The following is a 22,658-nucleotide window of genomic DNA, read 5'->3' on the forward strand; positions in this document are numbered from 1 at the left end:
AGGCAAATGTGGCAATGGACACGGGAGGGGCAAGCTAAAACATATCACAAACGTCAAAAATAAGAAAACTAGTAAACGTCAAAAATAAGAAAACGAGGTCATATAGATCACGGTCCCGCGTCATCCTTGTCACGTGGCGCAAAAATATATTTAAAAAGGGGAATGCAACACGAGGACTTCCCAGGAGGTCACCCATCCTAGTACTACTCTCGCCCAAGCACGCTTAACTTCAAAGTTCTGATGGGATCCGGTGCTTTAGTGCTGGTATGATCGCATCCGACATGCAACTATCTATTTGTTCCTTATGCTTGCCCCTACTACTACTACTACTACTACTACTACTACTACTACTACTACTACTACTACTACTACTAGTCGTTGGGTGTCATGCGCGGTGGGAAAAGTCACACAGGTCGTGGCGGTGCTCGTGTTGTCGGGGCAGAGAGGGAGCGGTGAAATTCTTGTGTTAAACTCGTCTCCGTTGTCGAGGCAAGTGTAGCAATGGACACGGGAGGGGCAAGCTAAAACATATCACAAACGTCAAAAATAAGAAAACTAGTAAACGTCAAAAATAAGAAAACGAGGTCATATAGATCACGGTCCCGCGTCATCCTTGTCACGTGGCGCAAAAATATATTTAAAAAGGGGAATGCAACAGGAGGACTTCCCAGGAGGTCACCCATCCTAGTACTACTCTCGCCCAAGCACGCTTAACTTCGAAGTTCTGATGGGATCCGGTGCTTTAGTGCTGGTATGATCGCATCCGACATGCAACTATCTATTTGTTCCTTATGCTTGCCCCTACTACTACTACTACTACTACTACTACTACTACTACTACTACTAGTAGTAGTAGTCATTGGGTGTCATGCGCGGTGGGAAAAGTCACACAGGTCATGGCGGTGCTCGTGTTGTCGGGGTAGAGAGGGAGCGGTGAAATTCTTGTGTTAAACTCGTCTCCGTTGTCGAGGCAAGTGTGGCAATGGACACGGGAGGGGCAAGCTAAAACATATCACAAACGTCAAAAATAAGAAAACTAGTAAACGTCAAAAATAAGAAAACGAGGTCATATAGATCACGGTCCCGCGTCATCCTTGTCACGTGGCGCAAAAATATGTTTAAAAAGGGGAATGCAACACGAGGACTTCCCAGGAGGTCACCCATCCTAATACTACTCTCGCCCAAGCACGCTTAACTTCGGAGTTCTGATGGGATCCGGTGCTTTAGTGCTGGTATGATCGCATCCAACATGCAACTATGTATTTGTTCCTTATGCTTGCCCCTACTACTACTGCTACTACTGCTACTACTGCTACTACTACTACTACTACTACTAGTCGTTGGGTGTCATGCGCGGTGGGAAAAGTCAGAGAGGTCGTGGCGGTGCTCGTGTTGTCGGGGGTAGAGAGGGAGCGGTGAAATTCTTGTGTTAAACTCGTCTCCGTTGTCGAGGCAAATGTGGCAATGGACACGGGAGGGGCAAGCTAAAACATATCACAAACGTCAAAAATAAGAAAAACTAGTAAACGTCAAACATAAGAAAACGAGGTCATATAGATCACGGTCCCGCGTCATCCTTGTCACGTGGCGCAAAAATATATTTAAAAAGGGGAATGCAACACGAGGACTTCCCAAGAGGTCACCCATCCTAGTATTACTCTCGCCCAAGCACGCTTAACTTCGGAGTTCTGATGGGATCCGGTGCTTTAGTGCTGGTATAATCGCATCCGACATGCAACTATCAATTTGTTCCTTATGCTTGCCCCTACTACTACTACTACTACTGCTACTGCTACTGCTACTGCTACTGCTACTGCTACTGCTACTGCTACTACTACTGCTACTGCTACTGCTACTGCTACTGCTACTGCTACTGCTGCTGCTACTACTCCTACTACTACTAGTCGTTGGGTGTCATGCGCGGTGGGAAAAGTCAGAGAGGTCGTGGCGGTGCTCGTGTTGTCGGGGTAGAGAGGGAGCGGTGAAATTCTTGTGTTAAACTCGTCTCCGTTGTCGAGGCAAATGTGGCAATGGACACGGGAGGGGCAAGCTAAAACATATCACAAACGTCAAAAATAAGAAAACTAGTAAACGTCAAAAATAAGAAAACGAGGTCATATAGATCACGGTCCCGCGTCATCCTTGTCACGTGGCGCAAAAATATATTTAAAAAGGGGAATGCAACAATAGGACTTCCGAGGAGGTCACCCATCCTAGTACTACTCTCGCCCAAGCACGCTTAACTTCGGAGTTCTGATGGGATCGGGTGCTTTAGTGCTGGTATGATCGCATCCGACATGCAACTATCTATTTGTTCCTTATGCTTGCCCCTACTACTACTACTACTACCACTACTACTACTACTACTACTACTACTACTACTACTACTACTAGTCGTTGGGTGTCATGCGCGGTGGGAAAAGTCACACAGGTCGTGGCGGTGCTCGTGTTGTCGGGGTAGAGAGGGAGCGGTGAAATTCTTGTGTTAAACTCGTCTCCGTTGTCGAGGCAAATGTGCCAATGGACACGGGAGGGGCAAGCTGAAAGATATCACAAACGTCAAAAATAAGAAAACTAGTAAACGTCAAAAATAAGAAAACGAGGTCATATAGATCACGGTCCCGCGTCATCCTTGTCACGTGGCGCAAAAATATATTTAAAAAGGGGAATGCAACACGAGGACTTCCCAAGAGGTCACCCATCCTAGTACTACTCTCGCCCAAGCACGCTTAACTTCGGAGTTCTGATGGGATCCGGTGCTTTAGTGCTGGTATGATCGCATCCGACATGCAACTATCTATTTGTTCCTTATGCTTGCCCCTACTACTACTACTACTACTACTACTAGTCGTTGGGTGTCATGCGCGGTGGGAAAAGTCACAGAGGTCGTGGCGGTGCTCGTGTTGTCGGGGTAGAGAGGGAGCGGTGAAATTCTTGTGTTAAACTCGTCTCCGTTGTCGAGGCAAATGTGGCAATGGACACGGGAGGGGCAAGCTAAAAGATATCACAAACGTCAAAAATAAGAAAACTAGTAAACGTCAAAAATAAGAAAACGAGGTCATATAGATCACGGTCCCGCGTCATCCTTGTCACGTGGCGCAAAAATATATTTAAAAAGGGGAATGCAACACGAGGACTTCCCAGGAGGTCACCCATCCTAGTACTACTCTCGCCCAAGCACGCTCAACTTCGGAGTTCTGATGGGATCCGGTGATTTAGTGCTAGTATGATCGCATCTGACATGCAACTATCTATTTGTTCCTTATGCTTGCCCCTACTACTACTACTACTACTAGTCGTTGGGTGTCATGCGCGGTGGGAAAAGTCACACAGGTCGTGGCGGTGCTCGTGTTGTCGGGGTAGAGAGGGAGCGGTGTAATTCTTGTGTTAAACTCGTCTCCGTTCTCTAGGCAAATGTGGCAATGGACACGGGAGGGCAAGCTAAAACATATCACAAACGTCAAAAATAAGAAAACTAGTAAACGTCAAAAATAAGAAAACGAGGTCATATAGATCACGGTCCCGCGTCATCCTTGTCACGTGGCGCAAAAATATATTTAAAAAGGGGAATGCAACACGAGGACTTCCCAGGAGGTCACCCATCCTAGTACTACTCTCGCCCAAGCACGCTTAACTTCAAAGTTCTGATGGGATCCGGTGCTTTAGTGCTGGTATGATCGCATCCGACATGCAACTATCTATTTGTTCCTTATGCTTGCCCCTACTACTACTACTACTACTACTACTACTACTACTACTACTACTACTACTACTACTACTAGTCGTTGGGTGTCATGCGCGGTGGGAAAAGTCACACAGGTCGTGGCGGTGCTCGTGTTGTCGGGGCAGAGAGGGAGCGGTGAAATTCTTGTGTTAAACTCGTCTCCGTTGTCGAGGCAAGTGTAGCAATGGACACGGGAGGGGCAAGCTAAAACATATCACAAACGTCAAAAATAAGAAAACTAGTAAACGTCAAAAATAAGAAAACGAGGTCATATAGATCACGGTCCCGCGTCATCCTTGTCACGTGGCGCAAAAATATATTTAAAAAGGGGAATGCAACAGGAGGACTTCCCAGGAGGTCACCCATCCTAGTACTACTCTCGCCCAAGCACGCTTAACTTCGAAGTTCTGATGGGATCCGGTGCTTTAGTGCTGGTATGATCGCATCCGACATGCAACTATCTATTTGTTCCTTATGCTTGCCCCTACTACTACTACTACTACTACTACTACTACTACTACTACTAGTAGTAGTAGTCATTGGGTGTCATGCGCGGTGGGAAAAGTCACACAGGTCATGGCGGTGCTCGTGTTGTCGGGGTAGAGAGGGAGCGGTGAAATTCTTGTGTTAAACTCGTCTCCGTTGTCGAGGCAAGTGTGGCAATGGACACGGGAGGGGCAAGCTAAAACATATCACAAACGTCAAAAATAAGAAAACTAGTAAACGTCAAAAATAAGAAAACGAGGTCATATAGATCACGGTCCCGCGTCATCCTTGTCACGTGGCGCAAAAATATGTTTAAAAAGGGGAATGCAACACGAGGACTTCCCAGGAGGTCACCCATCCTAATACTACTCTCGCCCAAGCACGCTTAACTTCGGAGTTCTGATGGGATCCGGTGCTTTAGTGCTGGTATGATCGCATCCAACATGCAACTATGTATTTGTTCCTTATGCTTGCCCCTACTACTACTGCTACTACTGCTACTACTGCTACTACTACTACTACTACTACTAGTCGTTGGGTGTCATGCGCGGTGGGAAAAGTCAGAGAGGTCGTGGCGGTGCTCGTGTTGTCGGGGGTAGAGAGGGAGCGGTGAAATTCTTGTGTTAAACTCGTCTCCGTTGTCGAGGCAAATGTGGCAATGGACACGGGAGGGGCAAGCTAAAACATATCACAAACGTCAAAAATAAGAAAAACTAGTAAACGTCAAACATAAGAAAACGAGGTCATATAGATCACGGTCCCGCGTCATCCTTGTCACGTGGCGCAAAAATATATTTAAAAAGGGGAATGCAACACGAGGACTTCCCAAGAGGTCACCCATCCTAGTATTACTCTCGCCCAAGCACGCTTAACTTCGGAGTTCTGATGGGATCCGGTGCTTTAGTGCTGGTATAATCGCATCCGACATGCAACTATCAATTTGTTCCTTATGCTTGCCCCTACTACTACTACTACTACTGCTACTGCTACTGCTACTGCTACTGCTACTGCTACTGCTACTGCTACTACTACTGCTACTGCTACTGCTACTGCTACTGCTGCTGCTACTACTCCTACTACTACTAGTCGTTGGGTGTCATGCGCGGTGGGAAAAGTCAGAGAGGTCGTGGCGGTGCTCGTGTTGTCGGGGTAGAGAGGGAGCGGTGAAATTCTTGTGTTAAACTCGTCTCCGTTGTCGAGGCAAATGTGGCAATGGACACGGGAGGGGCAAGCTAAAACATATCACAAACGTCAAAAATAAGAAAACTAGTAAACGTCAAAAATAAGAAAACGAGGTCATATAGATCACGGTCCCGCGTCATCCTTGTCACGTGGCGCAAAAATATATTTAAAAAGGGGAATGCAACAATAGGACTTCCGAGGAGGTCACCCATCCTAGTACTACTCTCGCCCAAGCACGCTTAACTTCGGAGTTCTGATGGGATCGGGTGCTTTAGTGCTGGTATGATCGCATCCGACATGCAACTATCTATTTGTTCCTTATGCTTGCCCCTACTACTACTACTACTACTACTACTACTACTACTACTACTACTACTACTACTACTACTAGTCGTTGGGTGTCATGCGCGGTGGGAAAAGTCACACAGGTCGTGGCGGTGCTCGTGTTGTCGGGGTAGAGAGGGAGCGGTGAAATTCTTGTGTTAAACTCGTCTCCGTTGTCGAGGCAAATGTGCCAATGGACACGGGAGGGGCAAGCTGAAAGATATCACAAACGTCAAAAATAAGAAAACTAGTAAACGTCAAAAATAAGAAAACGAGGTCATATAGATCACGGTCCCGCGTCATCCTTGTCACGTGGCGCAAAAATATATTTAAAAAGGGGAATGCAACACGAGGACTTCCCAAGAGGTCACCCATCCTAGTACTACTCTCGCCCAAGCACGCTTAACTTCGGAGTTCTGATGGGATCCGGTGCTTTAGTGCTGGTATGATCGCATCCGACATGCAACTATCTATTTGTTCCTTATGCTTGCCCCTACTACTACTACTACTACTACTAGTCGTTGGGTGTCATGCGCGGTGGGAAAAGTCACAGAGGTCGTGGCGGTGCTCGTGTTGTCGGGGTAGAGAGGGAGCGGTGAAATTCTTGTGTTAAACTCGTCTCCGTTGTCGAGGCAAATGTGGCAATGGACACGGGAGGGGCAAGCTAAAAGATATCACAAACGTCAAAAATAAGAAAACTAGTAAACGTCAAAAATAAGAAAACGAGGTCATATAGATCACGGTCCCGCGTCATCCTTGTCACGTGGCGCAAAAATATATTTAAAAAGGGGAATGCAACACGAGGACTTCCCAGGAGGTCACCCATCCTAGTACTACTCTCGCCCAAGCACGCTCAACTTCGGAGTTCTGATGGGATCCGGTGATTTAGTGCTAGTATGATCGCATCTGACATGCAACTATCTATTTGTTCCTTATGCTTGCCCCTACTACTACTACTACTACTAGTCGTTGGGTGTCATGCGCGGTGGGAAAAGTCACACAGGTCGTGGCGGTGCTCGTGTTGTCGGGGTAGAGAGGGAGCGGTGAAATTCTTGTGTTAAACTCGTCTCCGTTGTCGAGGCAAATGTGCCAATGGACACGGGAGGGGCAAGCTAAAACATATCACAAAGGTCAAAAATAAGAAAACTAGTAAACGTCAAAAATAAGAAAACGAGGTCATATAGATCACGGTTCCGCGTCATCCTTGTCACGTGGCGCAAAAATATATTTAAAAAGGGAATGCAACACGAGGACTTCCCAAGAGGTCACCCATCCTAGTACTACTCTCGCCCAAGCACGCTTAACTTCGGAGTTCTGATGGGATCCGGTGCTTTAGTGCTGGTATGATCGCATCCAACATGCAACTATCTATTTGTTCCTTATGCTTGCCCCTACTACTACTACTACTACTACTACTACTACTACTAGTCGTTGGGTGTCATGCGCGGTGGGAAAAGTCACAGAGGTCGTGGCGGTGCTCGTGTTGTCGGGGTAGAGAGGGAGCGGTGAAATTCTTGTGTTAAACTCGTCTCCGTTGTCGAGGCAAATGTGCCAATGGACACGGGAGGGGCAAGCTAAAACATATCACAAAGGTCAAAAATAAGAAAACTAGTAAACGTCAAAAATAAGAAAACGAGGTCATATAGATCACGGTTCCGCGTCATCCTTGTCACGTGGCGCAAAAATATATTTAAAAAGGGAATGCAACACGAGGACTTCCCAAGAGGTCACCCATCCTAGTACTACTCTCGCCCAAGCACGCTTAACTTCGGAGTTCTGATGGGATCCGGTGCTTTAGTGCTGGTATGATCGCATCCAACATGCAACTATCTATTTGTTCCTTATGCTTGCCCCTACTACTACTACTACTACTACTACTACTACTACTAGTCGTTGGGTGTCATGCGCGGTGGGAAAAGTCACAGAGGTCGTGGCGGTGCTCGTGTTGTCGGGGTAGAGAGGGAGCGGTGAAATTCTTGTGTTAAACTCGTCTCCGTTGTCGAGGCAAATGTGGCAATGGACACGGGAGGGGCAAGCTAAAAGATATCACAAACGTCAAAAATAAGAAAACTAGTAAACGTCAAAAATAAGAAAACGAGGTCATATAGATCACGGTCCCGCGTCATCCTTGTCACGTGGCGCAAAAATATATTTAAAAAGGGGAATGCAACACGAGGACTTCCCAGGAGGTCACCCATCCTAGTACTACTCTCGCCCAAGCACGCTTAACTTTGAAGTTCTGATGGGATCCGGTGCTTTAGTGTTGGTATGATCGCATCCGACATGCAACTATCTATTTGTTCCTTATGCTTGCCCCTACTACTACTACTACTACTACTAGTCGTTGGGTGTCATGCGCGGTGGGAAAAGTCACAGAGGTCGTGGCGGTGCTCGTGTTGTCGGGGTAGAGAGGGAGCGGTGAAATTCTTGTGTTAAACTCGTCTCCGTTCTCGAGGCAAATGTGGCAATGGACACGGGAGGGGCAAGCTAAAACATATCACAAAGGTCAAAAATAAGAAAACTAGTAAACGTCAAAAATTAGAAAACGAGGTCATATAGATCACGGTCCCGCATCATCCTTGTCACGTGGCGCAAAAATTTATTTAAAAAGGGGAATGCAACACGAGGACTTCCCAGGAGATCACCCATCCTGGAGGTCACCCATCCTAGTACTACTCTCGCCCAAGCACGCTTAACTTCAGAGTTCTGATGGGATCCGGTGCTTTAGTGCTGGTATGATCGCATCCGACATGCAACTATCTATTTGTTCCTTATGCTTGCCCCTACTACTACTACTACTACTACTACTACTACTACTAGTCGTTGGGTGTCATGCGCGGTGGGAAAAGTCACAGAGGTCGTGGCGGTGCTCGTGTTGTCGGGGTAGAGAGGGAGCGGTGAAATTCTTGTGTTAAACTCGTCTCCGTTGTCGAGGCAAATGTGCCAATGGACACGGGAGGGGCAAGCTAAAATATATCACAAACGTCAAAAATAAGAAAACTAGTAAACGTCAAAAATAAGAAAACGAGGTCATATAGATCACGGTCCCGCGTCATCCTTGTCACGTGGCGCAAAAATATATTTAAAAAGGGGAATGCAACACGAGGACTTCCGAGGAAGTCACCCATCCTAGTACTACTCTCGCCCAAGCACGCTTAACTTCGGAGTTGTGATGGGATCCGGTGCTTTAGTGCTGGTATGATCGCATCTAACATGCAACTATCTATTTGTTCCTTATGCTTGCCCCTACTACTACTACTACTACTACTACTACTACTACTACTACTACTACTACTACTACTAGTCGTTGGGTGTCATGCGCGGTGGGAAAAGTCACAGAGGTCGTGGCGGTGCTCGTGTTGTCGGGGTAGAGAGGGAGCGGTGAAATTCTTGTGTTAAACTCGTCTCCGTTGTTGAGGCAAATATGCCAATGGACACGGGAGGGGCAAGCTAAAACATATCACAACCGTCAAAAATAAGAAAACTAGTAAACGTCAAAAATAAGAAAACGAGGTCATATAGATCACGGTCCCGCGTCATGCTTGTCACGTGGCGCAAAAATATATTTAAAAAGGGGAATGCAACACGAGGACTTCCCAGGAGGTCACCCATCCTAGTACTACTCTCGCCCAAGCACGCTTAACTTCGGAGTTCTGATGGGATCCGGTGCTTTAGTGCTAGTATGATCACATCCGACATGCAACTATCTATTTGTTCCTTATGCTTGCCCCTACTACTACTACTACTACTACTACTACTACTACTACTACTGCTACTGCTACTCCTACTGCTACTGCTCCTGCTGCTACTGCTACTGCTACTGCTACTGCTACTGCTACTGCTACTCCTACTACTACTACTACTACTACTACTACTACTACTACTACTACTACTACTACTACTACTACTACTACTACTACTACTACTACTACTACTACTACTCCTACTGCTGCTGCTACTGCTCCTACTGCTGCTACTGCTCCTACTCCTACTACTACTACTACTACTAGTCGTTGGGTGTCATGCGCGGTGGGAAAAGTCACAGAGGTCGTGGCGGTGCTCGTGTTGTCGGGGTAGAGAGGGAGCGGTGAAATTCTTGTGTTAAACTCGTCTCCGTTGTCGAGGCAAATGTGGCAATGGACACGGGAGGGGCAAGCTAAAAGATATCACAAACGTCAAAAATAAGAAAACTAGTAAACGTCAAAAATAAGAAAACGAGGTCATATAGATCACGGTCCCGCGTCATCCTTTTCACGTGGCGCAAAAATATATTTAAAAAGGGGAATGCAACACGATGACTTCCCAGGAGGTCACCCATCCTAGTACTACTCTCGCCCAAGCACGCTTAACTTCGGAGTTCTGATGGGATCCGGTGCTTTAGTGCTGGTATGATCACATCCGACATGCAACTATCTATTTGTTCCTTATGTTTACCCCTACTACTACTACTACTAGTACTACTACTACTACTACTAGTACTACTACTACTACTACTACTACTACTACTACTACTACTACTACTAGTCGTTGGGTGTCATGCGCGGTGGGAAAAGTCACAGAGGTCGTGGCGGTGCTCGTGTTGTCGGGGTAGAGAGGGAGCGGTGAAATTCTTGTGTTAAACTCGTCTCCGTTCTCGAGGCAAATGTGGCAATGGACACGGGAGGGGCAAGCTAAAACATATCACAAAGGTCAAAATTAAGAAAACTAGTAAACGTCAAAAATAAGAAAACGAGGTCATATAGATCACGGTCCTAATGCTACTGCTACTGCTACTGCTACTGCTACTGCTACTCCTACTACTACTACTACTACTACTACTACTACTACTACTACTACTGCTCCTACTGCTGCTACTGCTCCTACTGCTACTACTGCTACTACTACTACTACTACTAGTCGTTGGGTGTCATGCGCGGTGGGAAAAGTCACAGAGGTCGTGGCGGTGCTCGTGTTGTCGGGGTAGAGAGGGAGCGGTGAAATTCTTGTGTTAAACTCGTCTCCGTTGTCGAGGCAAATGTGGCAATGGACACGGGAGGGGCAAGCTAAAACATAACACAAAGGTCAAAAATAAGAAAACTAGTAAACGTCAAAAATAAGAAAACGAGGTCATATAGATCACGGTCCTACTGCTACTACTACTGCTACTGCTACTGCTACTGCTACTGCTACTCCTACTACTACTACTACTACTACTACTACTACTACTACTACTACTACTACTACTACTACTGCTGCTACTGCTCCTACTGCTGCTACTGCTCCTACTGCTACTACTGCTACTACTACTACTACTACTAGTCGTTGGGTGTCATGCGCGGTGGGAAAAGTCACAGAGGTCGTGGCGGTGCTCGTGTTGTCGGGGTAGAGAGGGAGCGGTGAAATTCTTGTGTTAAACTCGTCTCCGTTGTCGAGGCAAATGTGGCAATGGACACGGGAGGGGCAAGCTAAAAGATATCACAAACGTCAAAAATAAGAAAACTAGTAAACGTCAAAAATAAGAAAACGAGGTCATATAGCTCACGGTCCCGCGTCATCCTTGTCACGTGGCGCAAAAATATATTTAAAAAGGGGAATGCAACACGATGACTTCCCAGGAGGTCACCCATCCTAGTACTACTCTCGCCCAAGCACGCTTAACTTCGGAGTTCTGATGGGATCCGGTGCTTTAGTGCTGGTATGATCGCATCCGACATGCAACTATCTATTTGTTCCTTATGCTTACCCCTACTACTACTACTACTAGTACTACTACTACTACTACTACTACTACTACTACTACTAGTCGTTGGGTGTCATGCGCGGTGGGAAAAGTCACAGAGGTCGTGGCGGTGCTCGTGTTGTCGGGGTAGAGAGGGACGGTGAAATTCTTGTGTGAAACTCGTCTCCGTTCTCGAGGCAAATGTGGCAATGGACACGGGAGGGGCAAGCTAAAACATATCACAAAGGTCAAAAATAAGAAAACTAGTAAACGTCAAAAATAAGAAAACGAGGTCATATAGATCACGGTCCCGCGTCATCCTTGTCATGTGGCGCAAAAATATATTTAGAAAGGGGAATGCAACACGAGGACTTCCCAGGAGGTCACCCATCCTAGTACTACTCTCGCCCAAGCACGCTTAACTTCAGAGTTCTGATGGGATCCGAAGCTTTAGTGCTGGTATGATCGCATCCGACATGCAACTATCTATTTGTTCCTTATGCTTGCCCCTACTACTACTACTACTACTACTACTAGTCGTTGGGTGTCATGCGCGGTGGGAAACGTCACAGAGGTCGTGGCGGTGCTCGTGTTGTCGGGGTAGAGAGGGAGCGGTGAAATTCTTGTGTTAAACTCGTCTCCGTTGTCGAGGCAAATGTGCCAATGGACACGGGAGGGGCAAGCTAAAATATATCACAAACGTCAAAAATAAGAAAACTAGTAAACGTCAAAAATAAGAAAACGAGGTCATATAGATCACGGTCCCGCGTCATCCTTGTCACGTGGCGCAAAAATATATTTAAAAAGGGGAATGCAACACGAGGACTTCCCAGGAGGTCACCCATCCTAGTACCACTCTCGCCCAAGCACGCTTAACTTCGGAGTTGTGATGGGATCCGGTGCTTTAGTGCTGGTATGATCGCATCCAACATGCAACTATCTATTTGTTCCTTATGCTTGCCCCTACTACTACTACTACTACTACTACTACTACTACTACTACTACTACTACTACTACTACTACTACTACTACTACTACTACTACTACTACTACTAGTCGTTGGGTGTCATGCGCGGTGGGAAAAGTCACAGAGGTCGTGGCGGTGCTCGTGTTGTCGGGGTAGAGAGGGAGCGGTGAAATTCTTGTGTTAAACTCGTCTCCGTTGTTGACGCAAATGTGCCAATGGACACGGGAGGGGCAAGCTAAAACATATCACAACCGTCAAAAATAAGAAAACTAGTAAACGTCAAAAATAAGAAAACGAGGTCATATATATCACGGTCCCGCGTCATCCTTGTCACGTGGCGCAAAAATATATTTAAAAAGGGGAATGCAACACTAGGACTTCCTAGGAGGTCACCCATCCTAGTACTACTCTCGCCCAAGCACGCTTAACTTCGAAGTTCTGATGGGATCCGGTGCTTTAGTGCTGGTATGATCGCATCCGACATGCAACTATCTATTTGTTCCTTATGCTTGCCCCTACTACTACTACTACTACTACTACTAGTCGTTGGGTGTCATGCGCGGTGGGAAAAGTCACACAGGTCGTGGCGGTGCTCGTGTTGTCGGGGTAGAGAGGGAGCGGTGAAATTCTTGTGTTAAACTCGTCTCCGTTGTCGAGGAAAATGTGCCAATGGACACGGGAGGGGCAAGCTAAAACATATCACAAACGTCAAAAATAAGAAAACTAGTAAACGTCAAAAATAAGAAAACGAGGTCATATAGATCACGGTCCCGCGTCATCCTTGTCACGTGGCGAAAAAATATATTTAAAAAGGGGAATGCAACACGAGGACTTCCCAGGAGGTCACCCATCCTAGTACTACTCTCGCCCAAGCACGCTTAACTTCGGAGTTCTGATGGGATCCGGTGCTTTAGTGCTGGTATGATCGCATCCGACATGCAACTATCTATTTGTTCCTTATGCTTGCCCCTACTACTACTACTACTACTAGTACTACTACTACTACTACTACTACTAGTCGTTGGGTGTCATGCGCGGTGGGAAAAGTCACAGAGGTCGTGGCGGTGCTCGTGTTGTCGGGGTAGAGAGGGAGCGGTGAAATTCTTGTGTTAAACTCGTCTCCGTTCTCGAGGCAAATGTGGCAATGGACACGGGAGGGGCAAGCTAAAACATATCACAAAGGTCAAAAATAAGAAAACTAGTAAACGTCAAAAATTAGAAAACGAGGTCATATAGATCACGGTCCCGCATCATCCTTGTCACGTGGCGCAAAAATTTATTTAAAAAGGGGAATGCAACATGAGGACTTCCCAGGAGATCACCCATCCTGGAGGTCACCCATCCTAGTACTACTCTCGCCCAAGCACGCTTAACTTCAGAGTTCTGATGGGATCCGGTGCTTTAGTGCTGGTATGATCGCATCCGACATGCAACTATCTATTTGTTCCTTATGCTTGCCCCTACTACTACTACTACTACTACTACTACTAGTCGTTGGGTGTCATGCGCGGTGGGAAAAGTCACAGAGGTCGTGGCGGTGCTCGTGTTGTCGGGGTAGAGAGGGAGCGGTGAAATTCTTGTGTTAAACTCGTCTCCGTTGTCGAGGCAAATGTGCCAATGGACACGGGAGGGGCAAGCTAAAATATATCACAAACGTCAAAAATAAGAAAACTAGTAAACGTCAAAAATAAGAAAACGAGGTCATATAGATCACGGTCCCGCGTCATCCTTGTCACGTGGCGCAAAAATATATTTAAAAAGGGGAATGCAACACGAGGACTTCCGAGGAGGTCACCCATCCTAGTACTACTCTCGCCCAAGCACGCTTAACTTCGGAGTTGTGATGGGATCCGGTGCTTTAGTGCTGGTATGATCGCATCTAACATGCAACTATCTATTTGTTCCTTATGCTTGCCCCTACTACTACTACTACTACTACTACTACTACTACTACTACTACTGGTCGTTGGGTGTCATGCGCGGTGGGAAAAGTCATAGAGGTCGTGGCGGTGCTCGTGTTGTCGGGGTAGAGAGGGAGCGGTGAAATTCTTGTGTTAAACTCGTCTCCGTTGTTGAGGCAAATGTGCCAATGGACACGGGAGGGGCAAGCTAAAACATATCACAACCGTCAAAAATAAGAAAACTAGTAAACGTCAAAAATAAGAAAACGAGGTCATATAGATCACGGTCCCGCGTCATCCTTGTCACGTGGCGCAAAAATATATTTAAAAAGGGGAATGCAACACGAGGACTTCCCAGGAGGTCACCCATCCTAGTACTACTCTCGCCCAAGCACGCTTAACTTCGTAGTTTTGATGGGATCCGGTGCTTTAGTGCTGGTATGATCACATCCGACATGCAACTATCTATTTGTTCCTTATGCTTGCCCCTACTACTACTACTACTACTACTACTACTGCTACTGCTACTGCTACTGCTACTCCTACTGCTACTGCTCCTGCTGCTACTGCTACTGCTACTGCTACTGCTACTGCTACTACTACTACTACTACTACTACTACTACTACTACTACTACTACTACTACTACTACTACTACTACTACTCCTACTGCTGCTGCTACTGCTCCTACTGCTGCTACTGCTCCTACTCCTACTACTACTACTACTACTAGTCGTTGGGTGTCATGCGCGGTGGGAAAAGTCACAGAGGTCGTGGCGGTGCTCGTGTTGTCGGGGTAGAGAGGGAGCGGTGAAATTCTTGTGTTAAACTCGTCTCCGTTGTCGAGGCAAATGTGGCAATGGACACGGGAGGGGCAAGCTAAAAGATATCACAAACGTCAAAAATAAGAAAACTAGTAAACGTCAAAAATAAGAAAACGAGGTCATATAGATCACGGTCCCGCGTCATCCTTGTCACGTGGCGCAAAAATATATTTAAAAAGGGGAATGCAACACGATGACTTCCCAAGAGGTCACCCATCCTAGTACTACTCTCGCCCAAGCACGCTTAACTTCGGAGTTCTGATGGGATCCGGTACTTTAGTGCTGGTATGATCGCATCCGACATGCAACTATCTATTTGTTCCTTATGCTTACCCCTACTACTACTACTACTAGTACTACTACTACTACTACTACTACTACTACTACTAGTCGTTGGGTGTCATGCGCGGTGGGAAAAGTCACAGAGGTCGTGGCGGTGCTCGTGTTGTCGGGGTAGAGAGGGAGCGGTGAAATTCTTGTGTTAAACTCGTCTCCGTTCTCGAGGCAAATGTGGCAATGGACACGGGAGGGGCAAGCTAAAACATATCACAAAGGTCAAAATTAAGAAAACTAGTAAACGTCAAAAATAAGAAAACGAGGTCATATAGATCACGGTCCTAATGCTACTGCTACTGCTACTGCTACTGCTACTGCTACTCCTACTACTACTACTACTACTACTACTACTACTACTGCTACTACTACTACTACTGCTCCTACTGCTGCTACTGCTACTACTGCTACTACTGCTACTACTACTACTACTACTAGTCGTTGGGTGTCATGCGCGGTGGGAAAAGTCACAGAGGTCGTGGCGGTGCTCGTGTTGTCGGGGTAGAGAGGGAGCGGTGAAATTCTTGTGTTAAACTCGTCTCCGTTGTCGAGGCAAATGTGGCAATGGACACGGGAGGGGCAAGCTAAAACATATCACAAAGGTCAAAAATAAGAAAACTAGTAAACGTCAAAAATAAGAAAACGAGGTCATATAGATCACGGTCCTACTGCTACTGCTACTGCTACTGCTACTCCTACTACTACTACTACTACTACTACTACTACTACTACTACTACTACTACTACTACTACTAGTACTACTACTACTGCTACTGCTCCTACTGCTGCTACTGCTCCTACTGCTACTACTGCTACTACTACTACTACTACTAGTCGTTGGGTGTCATGCGCGGTGGGAAAAGTCACAGAGGTCGTGGCGGTGCTCGTGTTGTCGGGGTAGAGAGGGAGCGGTGAAATTCTTGTGTTAAACTCGTCTCCGTTGTCGAGGCAAATGTGGCAATGGACACGGGAGGGGCAAGCTAAAAGATATCACAAACGTCAAAAATAAGAAAACTAGTAAACGTCAAAAATAAGAAAACGAGGTCATATAGCTCACGGTCCCGCGTCATCCTTGTCACGTGGCGCAAAAATATATTTAAAAAGGGGAATGCAACACGATGACTTCCCAGGAGGTCACCCATCCTAGTACTACTCTCGCCCAAGCACGCTTAACTTCGGAGTTCTGATGGGATCCGGTGCTTTAGTGCTGGTATGATCGCATCCGACATGCAACTATCTATTTGTTCCTTATGCTTACCCCTACTACTACTACTACTAGTACTACTACTACTAGTACTACTACTACTACTAGTACTACTACTACTACTACTACTACTACTACTACTACTAGTCGTTGGGTGTCATGCGCGGTGGGAAAAGTCACAGAGGTCGTGGCGGTGCTCGTGTTGTCGGGGTAGAGAGGGAGCGGTGAAATTCTTGTGTTAAACTCGTCTCCGTTCTCGAGGCAAATGTGGCAATGGACACGGGAGGGGCAAGCTAAAACATATCACAAAGGTCAAAAATAAGAAAACTAGTAAACGTCAAAAATAAGAAAACGAGGTCATATAGATCACGGTCCCGCGTCATCCTTGTCACGTGGCGCAAAAATTTATTTAAAAAGGGGAATGCAACACGAGGACTTCCCAGGAGGTCACCCATCCTAGTACTACTCTCGCCCAAGCACGCTTAACTTTAGAGTTCTGATGGGATCCGGTGCTTTAGTGCTTGTATGATCGCATCCGACATGCAACTATCTATTTGTTCCTTATGCTTGCCCCTACTACTACTACTACTACTACTACTACTACTACTACTACTAGTCGTTGGGTGTCATGAGCGGTGGGAAAAGTCACAGAGGTCGTGGCGGTGCTCGTGTTGTCGGGGTAGAGAGGGAGCGGTGAAATTCTTGTGTTAAACTCGTCTCCGTTGTCGAGGCAAATGTGCCAATGGACACGGGAGGGGCAAGCTAAAACATATCACAAACGTCAAAAATAAGAAAACTAGTAAACGTCAAAAATAAGAAAACGAGGTCATATAGATCACGGTCCCGCGTCATCCTTGTCACGTGGCGCAAAAATATATGTAAAAAGGGGAATGCAACACGAGGACTTCCCAGGAGGTCACCCATCCTAGTACCACTCTCGCCCAAGCACGCTTAACTTCGGAGTTGTGATGGGATCCGGTGCTTTAGTGCTGGTATGATCGCATCCAACATGCAACTATCTATTTGTTCCTTATGCTTGCCCCTACTACTACTACTACTACTACTACTACTACTACTACTACTACTACTACTACTAGTCGTTGGGTGTCATGCGCGGTGGGAAAAGTCACAGAGGTCGTGGCGGTGCTCGTGTTGTCGGGGTAGAGAGGGAGCGGTGAAATTCTTGTGTTAAACTCGTCTCCGTTGTTGACGCAAATGTGCCAATGGACACGGGAGGGGCAAGCTAAAACATATCACAACCGTCAAAAATAAGAAAACTAGTAAACGTCAAAAATAAGAAAACGAGGTCATATATATCACGGTCCCGCGTCATCCTTGTCACGTGGCGCAAAAATATATTTAAAAAGGGGAATGCAACAAGAGGACTTCCTAGGAGGTCACCCATCCTAGTACTACTCTTGCCCAAGCACGCTTAACTTCGGAGTTCTGATGGGATCCGGTGCTTTAGTGCTGGTATGATCGCATCCGACATGCAACTATCTATTTGTTCCTTATGCTTGCCCCTACTGCTACTACTACTACTACTACTACTACTAGTCGTTGGGTGTCATGCGCGGTGGGAAAAGTCACACAGGTCGTGGCGGTGCTCGTGTTGTCGGGGTAGAGAGGGAGCGGTGAAATTCTTGTGTTAAACTCGTCTCCGTTGTCGAGGCAAATGTGCCAATGGACACGGGAGGGGCAAGCTAAAACATATCATAAACGTCAAAAATAAGAAAACTAGTAAACGTCAAAAATAAGAAAACGAGGTCATATAGATCACGGTCCCGTGTCATCCTTGTCACGTGGCGCAAAAATATATTTAAAAAGGGGAATGCAACACGAGGACTTCCGAGGATGTCACCCATCCTAGTACTACTCTCGCCCAAGCACGCTTAACTTCGGAGTTCCGATGGGATCCGGTGCTTTAGTGCTGGTATGATCGCATCCGACATGCAACTATCTATTTGTTCCTTATGCTTGCCCCTACTACTACTACTACTGCTACTACTGCTACTACTACTACTACTAGTCGTTGGGTGTCATGCGCGGTGGGAAAAGTCAAAGAGGTCGTGGCGGTGCTCGTGTTGTCGGGGTAGAGAGGGAGCGGTGAAATTCTTGTGTTAAACTCGTCTCCGTTGTCGAGGCAAATGTGGCAATGGACACGGGAGGGGCAAGCTAAAACATATCACAAACGTCAAAAATAAGAAAACTAGTAAACGTCAAAAATAAGAAAACTAGTAAACGTCAAAAATAAGAAAACGAGGTCATATAGATCACGGTCCCGCGTCATCCTTGTCACGTGGCACAAAAATATATTTAAAAAGGGGAATGCAACACGAGGACTTCCCAGGAGGTCACCCATCCTAGTACTACTCTCGCCCAAGCACGCTTATCTTCGGAGTTCTGATGGGATCCGATGCATTAGTGCTGGTATGATCGCATCCGACATGCAACTATCTATTTGTTCCTTATGCTTGCCCCTACTACTACTGCTACTAGTACTACTACTACTATTACTACTACTACTACTAGTACTACTACTACTACTACTATTACTACTACTACTACTACTACTACTCCTACTACTACTACTACCACTACTACTACTAGTCGTTGGGTGTCATGCGCGGTGGGAAAAGTCACAGAGGTCGTGGCGGTGCTCATGTTGTCGGGGTAGAGAGGGAGCGGTGAAATTCTTGTGTTAAATTCGTCTCCGTTCTCGAGGCAAATGTGGCAATGGACATGGGAGGGGCAAGCTAAAACATATCACAAACGTCAAAAATAACAAAACTAGTAAACGTCAAAAATAAGAAAACGAGGTCATATAGATCACGGTCCCGTGTCATCCTTGTCACGTGGCGCAAAACTATATTTAAAAAGGGGAATGCAACACGAGGACTTCCCAGGAGGTCACCCATCCTAGTACTACTCTCAGGAGGTCACCCATACTAGTACTACTCTCGCCCAAGCACGCTTATCTTCGGAGTTCTGATGGGATCCGATGCTTTAGTGCTGGTATGATCGCATCCGACATGCAACTATCTATTTGTTCCTTATGCTTGCCCCTACTACTACTGCTACTAGTACTACTACTACTATTACTACTACTACTACTAGTACTACTACTACTACTATTACTACTACTACTACTACTACTACTACTACTACTACTCCTACTACTACTACTACTACTACTACTAGTCGTTGGGTGTCATGCGCGGTGGGAAAAGTCAGAGAGGTCGTGGCGGTGCTCGTGTTGTCGGGGTAGAGAGGGAGCGGTGAAATTCTTGTGTTAAACTCGTCTCCGTTGTTGAGGCAAATGTGGCAATGGACACGGGAGGGGCAAGCTAAAACATATCACAAACGTCAAAAATAAGAAAACTAGTAAACGTCAAAAATAAAAAAACGAGGTCATATAGATCACGGTCCCGCGTCATCCTTGTCACGTGGCGCAAAAATATATTTAAAAAGGGGAATGCAACACGAGGACTTCCCAGGAGGTCACCCATCCTAGTACTACTCTAGCCCAAGCACGCTTAACTTCGGAGTTCTGATGGGATCCGGTGCTTTAGTGCTGGTATGATCACATCCGACATGCAACTATCTATTTGTTCCTTATGCTTGCCCCTACTACTACTACTACTAGTACTACTACTACTACTACTAGTACTACTACTACTACTACTAGTACTACTACTACTACTACTAGTACTACTACTACTACTACTACTAGTAGTCGTTGGGTGTCATGCGCGGTGGGAAAAGTCACAGAGGTCGTGGCGGTGCTCGTGTTGTCGGGGTAGAGAGGGAGCGGTGTAATTCTTGTGTTAAACTCGTCTCCGTTCTCGAGGCAAATGTGGAAATGGACACGGGAGGGGCAAGCTAAAACATATCACAAACGTCAAAAATAAGAAAACTAGTAAACGTCAAAAATAAGAAAACGAGGTCATATAGATCACGGTCCCGTGTCATCCTTGTTATGTGGCGCAAAAATATATTTAAAAAGGGGAATGCAACACGAGGACTTTGCAGGAGGTCACCCATCCTAGTACTACTCTCGCCCAAGCACGCTTAACTTCGGAGTTCTGATCGGATCCGGTGCTTTAGTGCTGGTATGATCGCATCCGACATGCAACTATCTATTTGTTCCTTATGCTTGCCCCTACTACTACTGCTACTACTGCTACTACTGCTACTACTACTACTACTACTACTACTAGTCGTTGGGTGTCTTGCGCGGTGGGAAAAGTCAAAGAGGTCGTGGCGGTGCTCGTGTTGTCGGGGTAGAGAGGGAGCGGTGAAATTCTTGTGTTAAACTCGTCTCCGTTGTCGAGGCAAATGTGGCAATGGACACGGGAGGGGCAAGCTAAAACATATCACAAACGTCAAAAATAAGAAAACTAGTAAACGTCAAAAATAAGAAAACGAGGTCATATAGATCACGGTCCCGCGTCATCCTTGTCACGTGGCGCAATAATATATTTAAAAAGGGGAATGCAACACGAGGACTTCCCAGGAGGTCACCCATCCTAGTACTACTCTTGCCCAAGCACGCTTAACTTCGGAGTTCTGATGGGATCCGGTGCTTTAGTGCTGGTATGATCGCATCTGACATGCAACTATCTATTTGTTCCTTATGCTTGCCCCTACTACTACTACTACTACTAGTACTACTACTACTACTATTACTACTACTACTACTACTACTACTACTACTACTAGTCGTTGGGTGTCATGCGCGGTGGGAAAAGTCACAGAGGTCGTGGCGGTGCTCGTGTTGTCGGGGTAGAGAGGGAGCGGTGAAATTCTTGTGTTAAACTCGTCTCCGTTGTCGAGGCAAATGTGGCAATGGACACGGGAGGGGCAAGCTAAAACATATCACAAACGTCAAAAATAAGAAAACTAGTAAACGTCAAAAATAAGAAAACGAGGTCATATAGATCACGGTCCCGCGTCATCCTTGTCACGTGGCGCAAAAATATATTTAAAATGGTGAATGCAACACGAGGACTTCCCAGGAGGTCACCCATCCTAGTACTACTCTCGCCCAAGCACGCTTAACTTCGGAGTTCTGATGGGATCCGGTGCTTTAGTGCTGGTATGATCGCATCCGACATGCAACTATCTATTTGTTCCTTATGCTTGCCCCTACTACTACTACTAGTACTACTACTACTACTATTACTACTACTACTACTACTACTACTAGTACTACTAGTCGTTGGGTGTCATGCGCGGTGGGAAAAGTCACAGAGGTCGTGGCGGTGCTCGTGTTGTCGGGGTAGAGAGGGAGCGGTGTAATTCTTGTGTTAAACTCGTCTCCGTTCTCGAGGCAAATGTGGCAATGGACACGGGAGGGGCAAGCTAAAACATATCACAAACGTCAAAAATAAGAAAACTAGTAAACGTCAAAAATAAGAAAACGAGGTCATATAGATCACGGTCCCGCGTCATCCTTGTCACGTGGCGCAAAAATATATTTAAAAAGGGGAATGCAACATGAGGACTTCCCAGGAGGTCACCCATCCTAGTACTACTCTAGCCCAAGCACGCTTAACTTCGGAGTTCTGATGGAATCCGGTGCTTTAGTGCTGGTATGATCACATCCGACATGCAACTATCTATTTGTTCCTTATGCTTGCCCCTACTACTACTACTACTAGTACTACTACTACTACTACTAGTACTACTACTACTACTACTAGTACTAGTACTACTACTACTACTACTACTACTACTACTAGTACTACTACTACTACTACTACTACTACTACTACTACTAGTAGTCGTTGGGTGTCATGCGCGGTGGGAAAAGTCACAGAGGTCGTGGCGGTGCTCGTGTTGTCGGGGTAGAGAGGGAGCGGTGTAATTCTTGTGTTAAACTCGTCTCCGTTCTCGAGGCAAATGTGGCAATGGACACGGGAGGGGCAAGCTAAAACATATCACAAACGTCAAAAATAAGAAAACTAGTAAACGTCAAAAATAAGAAAACGAGGTCATATAGATCACGGTCCC

General features: G+C 46.2%; 39 non-coding genes and 3 pseudogenes across 39 annotated transcripts; all 42 read right to left on the reverse strand.

Annotated features, from left to right (window-relative positions):
• Positions 1 to 159: 159 nt before the first annotated feature.
• Positions 160 to 278, reverse strand: LOC123415646. Its single transcript, XR_006615354.1, has one exon. It is a non-coding gene; the product is annotated as a 5S ribosomal RNA (ribosomal RNA).
• Positions 279 to 646: 368 nt separating this feature from the next.
• Positions 647 to 765, reverse strand: LOC123416112. Its single transcript, XR_006615792.1, has one exon. It is a non-coding gene; the product is annotated as a 5S ribosomal RNA (ribosomal RNA).
• Positions 766 to 1,127: 362 nt separating this feature from the next.
• Positions 1,128 to 1,246, reverse strand: LOC123416921. Its single transcript, XR_006616515.1, has one exon. It is a non-coding gene; the product is annotated as a 5S ribosomal RNA (ribosomal RNA).
• Positions 1,247 to 1,610: 364 nt separating this feature from the next.
• LOC123415707 lies at positions 1,611 to 1,729 on the reverse strand. Its single transcript, XR_006615411.1, has one exon. It is a non-coding gene; the product is annotated as a 5S ribosomal RNA (ribosomal RNA).
• A 446-nt stretch (positions 1,730 to 2,175) lies between these two features.
• LOC123416473 lies at positions 2,176 to 2,294 on the reverse strand. Its single transcript, XR_006616128.1, has one exon. It is a non-coding gene; the product is annotated as a 5S ribosomal RNA (ribosomal RNA).
• A 371-nt stretch (positions 2,295 to 2,665) lies between these two features.
• LOC123416645 lies at positions 2,666 to 2,784 on the reverse strand. The gene has a single exon (XR_006616254.1). It is a non-coding gene; the product is annotated as a 5S ribosomal RNA (ribosomal RNA).
• A 335-nt stretch (positions 2,785 to 3,119) lies between these two features.
• Positions 3,120 to 3,238, reverse strand: LOC123416301. The gene has a single exon (XR_006615970.1). It is a non-coding gene; the product is annotated as a 5S ribosomal RNA (ribosomal RNA).
• Positions 3,239 to 3,566: 328 nt separating this feature from the next.
• Positions 3,567 to 3,685, reverse strand: LOC123415647. Its single transcript, XR_006615355.1, has one exon. It is a non-coding gene; the product is annotated as a 5S ribosomal RNA (ribosomal RNA).
• Positions 3,686 to 4,053: 368 nt separating this feature from the next.
• LOC123416113 lies at positions 4,054 to 4,172 on the reverse strand. The gene has a single exon (XR_006615793.1). It is a non-coding gene; the product is annotated as a 5S ribosomal RNA (ribosomal RNA).
• A 359-nt stretch (positions 4,173 to 4,531) lies between these two features.
• LOC123416922 lies at positions 4,532 to 4,650 on the reverse strand. The gene has a single exon (XR_006616516.1). It is a non-coding gene; the product is annotated as a 5S ribosomal RNA (ribosomal RNA).
• Positions 4,651 to 5,014: 364 nt separating this feature from the next.
• Positions 5,015 to 5,133, reverse strand: LOC123415709. The gene has a single exon (XR_006615412.1). It is a non-coding gene; the product is annotated as a 5S ribosomal RNA (ribosomal RNA).
• Positions 5,134 to 5,567: 434 nt separating this feature from the next.
• On the reverse strand, positions 5,568 to 5,686 carry LOC123416475. The gene has a single exon (XR_006616129.1). It is a non-coding gene; the product is annotated as a 5S ribosomal RNA (ribosomal RNA).
• Positions 5,687 to 6,054: 368 nt separating this feature from the next.
• On the reverse strand, positions 6,055 to 6,173 carry LOC123416647. Its single transcript, XR_006616255.1, has one exon. It is a non-coding gene; the product is annotated as a 5S ribosomal RNA (ribosomal RNA).
• A 332-nt stretch (positions 6,174 to 6,505) lies between these two features.
• Positions 6,506 to 6,624, reverse strand: LOC123416302. Its single transcript, XR_006615971.1, has one exon. It is a non-coding gene; the product is annotated as a 5S ribosomal RNA (ribosomal RNA).
• Positions 6,625 to 6,952: 328 nt separating this feature from the next.
• Positions 6,953 to 7,071, reverse strand: LOC123416648. The gene has a single exon (XR_006616256.1). It is a non-coding gene; the product is annotated as a 5S ribosomal RNA (ribosomal RNA).
• Positions 7,072 to 7,414: 343 nt separating this feature from the next.
• Positions 7,415 to 7,533, reverse strand: LOC123416649. Its single transcript, XR_006616257.1, has one exon. It is a non-coding gene; the product is annotated as a 5S ribosomal RNA (ribosomal RNA).
• A 344-nt stretch (positions 7,534 to 7,877) lies between these two features.
• LOC123416198 lies at positions 7,878 to 7,996 on the reverse strand. Its single transcript, XR_006615872.1, has one exon. It is a non-coding gene; the product is annotated as a 5S ribosomal RNA (ribosomal RNA).
• A 332-nt stretch (positions 7,997 to 8,328) lies between these two features.
• LOC123416472 lies at positions 8,329 to 8,463 on the reverse strand (annotated as a pseudogene).
• Positions 8,464 to 8,807: 344 nt separating this feature from the next.
• LOC123416457 lies at positions 8,808 to 8,926 on the reverse strand. Its single transcript, XR_006616113.1, has one exon. It is a non-coding gene; the product is annotated as a 5S ribosomal RNA (ribosomal RNA).
• Positions 8,927 to 9,291: 365 nt separating this feature from the next.
• Positions 9,292 to 9,410, reverse strand: LOC123415341. Its single transcript, XR_006615062.1, has one exon. It is a non-coding gene; the product is annotated as a 5S ribosomal RNA (ribosomal RNA).
• Positions 9,411 to 9,997: 587 nt separating this feature from the next.
• Positions 9,998 to 10,116, reverse strand: LOC123415779. The gene has a single exon (XR_006615477.1). It is a non-coding gene; the product is annotated as a 5S ribosomal RNA (ribosomal RNA).
• A 1,169-nt stretch (positions 10,117 to 11,285) lies between these two features.
• LOC123415538 lies at positions 11,286 to 11,404 on the reverse strand. Its single transcript, XR_006615252.1, has one exon. It is a non-coding gene; the product is annotated as a 5S ribosomal RNA (ribosomal RNA).
• A 364-nt stretch (positions 11,405 to 11,768) lies between these two features.
• On the reverse strand, positions 11,769 to 11,887 carry LOC123415879. The gene has a single exon (XR_006615572.1). It is a non-coding gene; the product is annotated as a 5S ribosomal RNA (ribosomal RNA).
• Positions 11,888 to 12,222: 335 nt separating this feature from the next.
• LOC123416183 lies at positions 12,223 to 12,341 on the reverse strand. The gene has a single exon (XR_006615858.1). It is a non-coding gene; the product is annotated as a 5S ribosomal RNA (ribosomal RNA).
• Positions 12,342 to 12,742: 401 nt separating this feature from the next.
• On the reverse strand, positions 12,743 to 12,861 carry LOC123416089. The gene has a single exon (XR_006615770.1). It is a non-coding gene; the product is annotated as a 5S ribosomal RNA (ribosomal RNA).
• A 335-nt stretch (positions 12,862 to 13,196) lies between these two features.
• LOC123415275 lies at positions 13,197 to 13,315 on the reverse strand. The gene has a single exon (XR_006614994.1). It is a non-coding gene; the product is annotated as a 5S ribosomal RNA (ribosomal RNA).
• Positions 13,316 to 13,671: 356 nt separating this feature from the next.
• On the reverse strand, positions 13,672 to 13,806 carry LOC123416520 (annotated as a pseudogene).
• A 338-nt stretch (positions 13,807 to 14,144) lies between these two features.
• LOC123416366 lies at positions 14,145 to 14,263 on the reverse strand. The gene has a single exon (XR_006616031.1). It is a non-coding gene; the product is annotated as a 5S ribosomal RNA (ribosomal RNA).
• A 353-nt stretch (positions 14,264 to 14,616) lies between these two features.
• On the reverse strand, positions 14,617 to 14,735 carry LOC123416309. Its single transcript, XR_006615978.1, has one exon. It is a non-coding gene; the product is annotated as a 5S ribosomal RNA (ribosomal RNA).
• Positions 14,736 to 15,286: 551 nt separating this feature from the next.
• LOC123415922 lies at positions 15,287 to 15,405 on the reverse strand. Its single transcript, XR_006615612.1, has one exon. It is a non-coding gene; the product is annotated as a 5S ribosomal RNA (ribosomal RNA).
• Positions 15,406 to 16,544: 1,139 nt separating this feature from the next.
• Positions 16,545 to 16,663, reverse strand: LOC123415539. The gene has a single exon (XR_006615253.1). It is a non-coding gene; the product is annotated as a 5S ribosomal RNA (ribosomal RNA).
• Positions 16,664 to 17,061: 398 nt separating this feature from the next.
• Positions 17,062 to 17,180, reverse strand: LOC123416221. The gene has a single exon (XR_006615895.1). It is a non-coding gene; the product is annotated as a 5S ribosomal RNA (ribosomal RNA).
• A 350-nt stretch (positions 17,181 to 17,530) lies between these two features.
• Positions 17,531 to 17,649, reverse strand: LOC123416184. The gene has a single exon (XR_006615859.1). It is a non-coding gene; the product is annotated as a 5S ribosomal RNA (ribosomal RNA).
• A 362-nt stretch (positions 17,650 to 18,011) lies between these two features.
• On the reverse strand, positions 18,012 to 18,130 carry LOC123416228. The gene has a single exon (XR_006615902.1). It is a non-coding gene; the product is annotated as a 5S ribosomal RNA (ribosomal RNA).
• Positions 18,131 to 18,471: 341 nt separating this feature from the next.
• Positions 18,472 to 18,590, reverse strand: LOC123416238. The gene has a single exon (XR_006615911.1). It is a non-coding gene; the product is annotated as a 5S ribosomal RNA (ribosomal RNA).
• A 378-nt stretch (positions 18,591 to 18,968) lies between these two features.
• On the reverse strand, positions 18,969 to 19,087 carry LOC123415807. The gene has a single exon (XR_006615505.1). It is a non-coding gene; the product is annotated as a 5S ribosomal RNA (ribosomal RNA).
• A 437-nt stretch (positions 19,088 to 19,524) lies between these two features.
• Positions 19,525 to 19,672, reverse strand: LOC123416518 (annotated as a pseudogene).
• A 443-nt stretch (positions 19,673 to 20,115) lies between these two features.
• Positions 20,116 to 20,234, reverse strand: LOC123415598. The gene has a single exon (XR_006615308.1). It is a non-coding gene; the product is annotated as a 5S ribosomal RNA (ribosomal RNA).
• A 416-nt stretch (positions 20,235 to 20,650) lies between these two features.
• Positions 20,651 to 20,769, reverse strand: LOC123416192. The gene has a single exon (XR_006615867.1). It is a non-coding gene; the product is annotated as a 5S ribosomal RNA (ribosomal RNA).
• Positions 20,770 to 21,134: 365 nt separating this feature from the next.
• Positions 21,135 to 21,253, reverse strand: LOC123415682. The gene has a single exon (XR_006615387.1). It is a non-coding gene; the product is annotated as a 5S ribosomal RNA (ribosomal RNA).
• A 383-nt stretch (positions 21,254 to 21,636) lies between these two features.
• On the reverse strand, positions 21,637 to 21,755 carry LOC123416670. Its single transcript, XR_006616277.1, has one exon. It is a non-coding gene; the product is annotated as a 5S ribosomal RNA (ribosomal RNA).
• A 377-nt stretch (positions 21,756 to 22,132) lies between these two features.
• On the reverse strand, positions 22,133 to 22,251 carry LOC123416346. The gene has a single exon (XR_006616012.1). It is a non-coding gene; the product is annotated as a 5S ribosomal RNA (ribosomal RNA).
• Positions 22,252 to 22,658: the final 407 nt, after the last annotated feature.

Source organism: Hordeum vulgare, unplaced genomic scaffold, assembly GCF_904849725.1.
Source record: "Hordeum vulgare subsp. vulgare unplaced genomic scaffold, MorexV3_pseudomolecules_assembly, whole genome shotgun sequence".
NCBI classification, from domain to species: Eukaryota; Viridiplantae; Streptophyta; class Magnoliopsida; order Poales; family Poaceae; genus Hordeum; species Hordeum vulgare.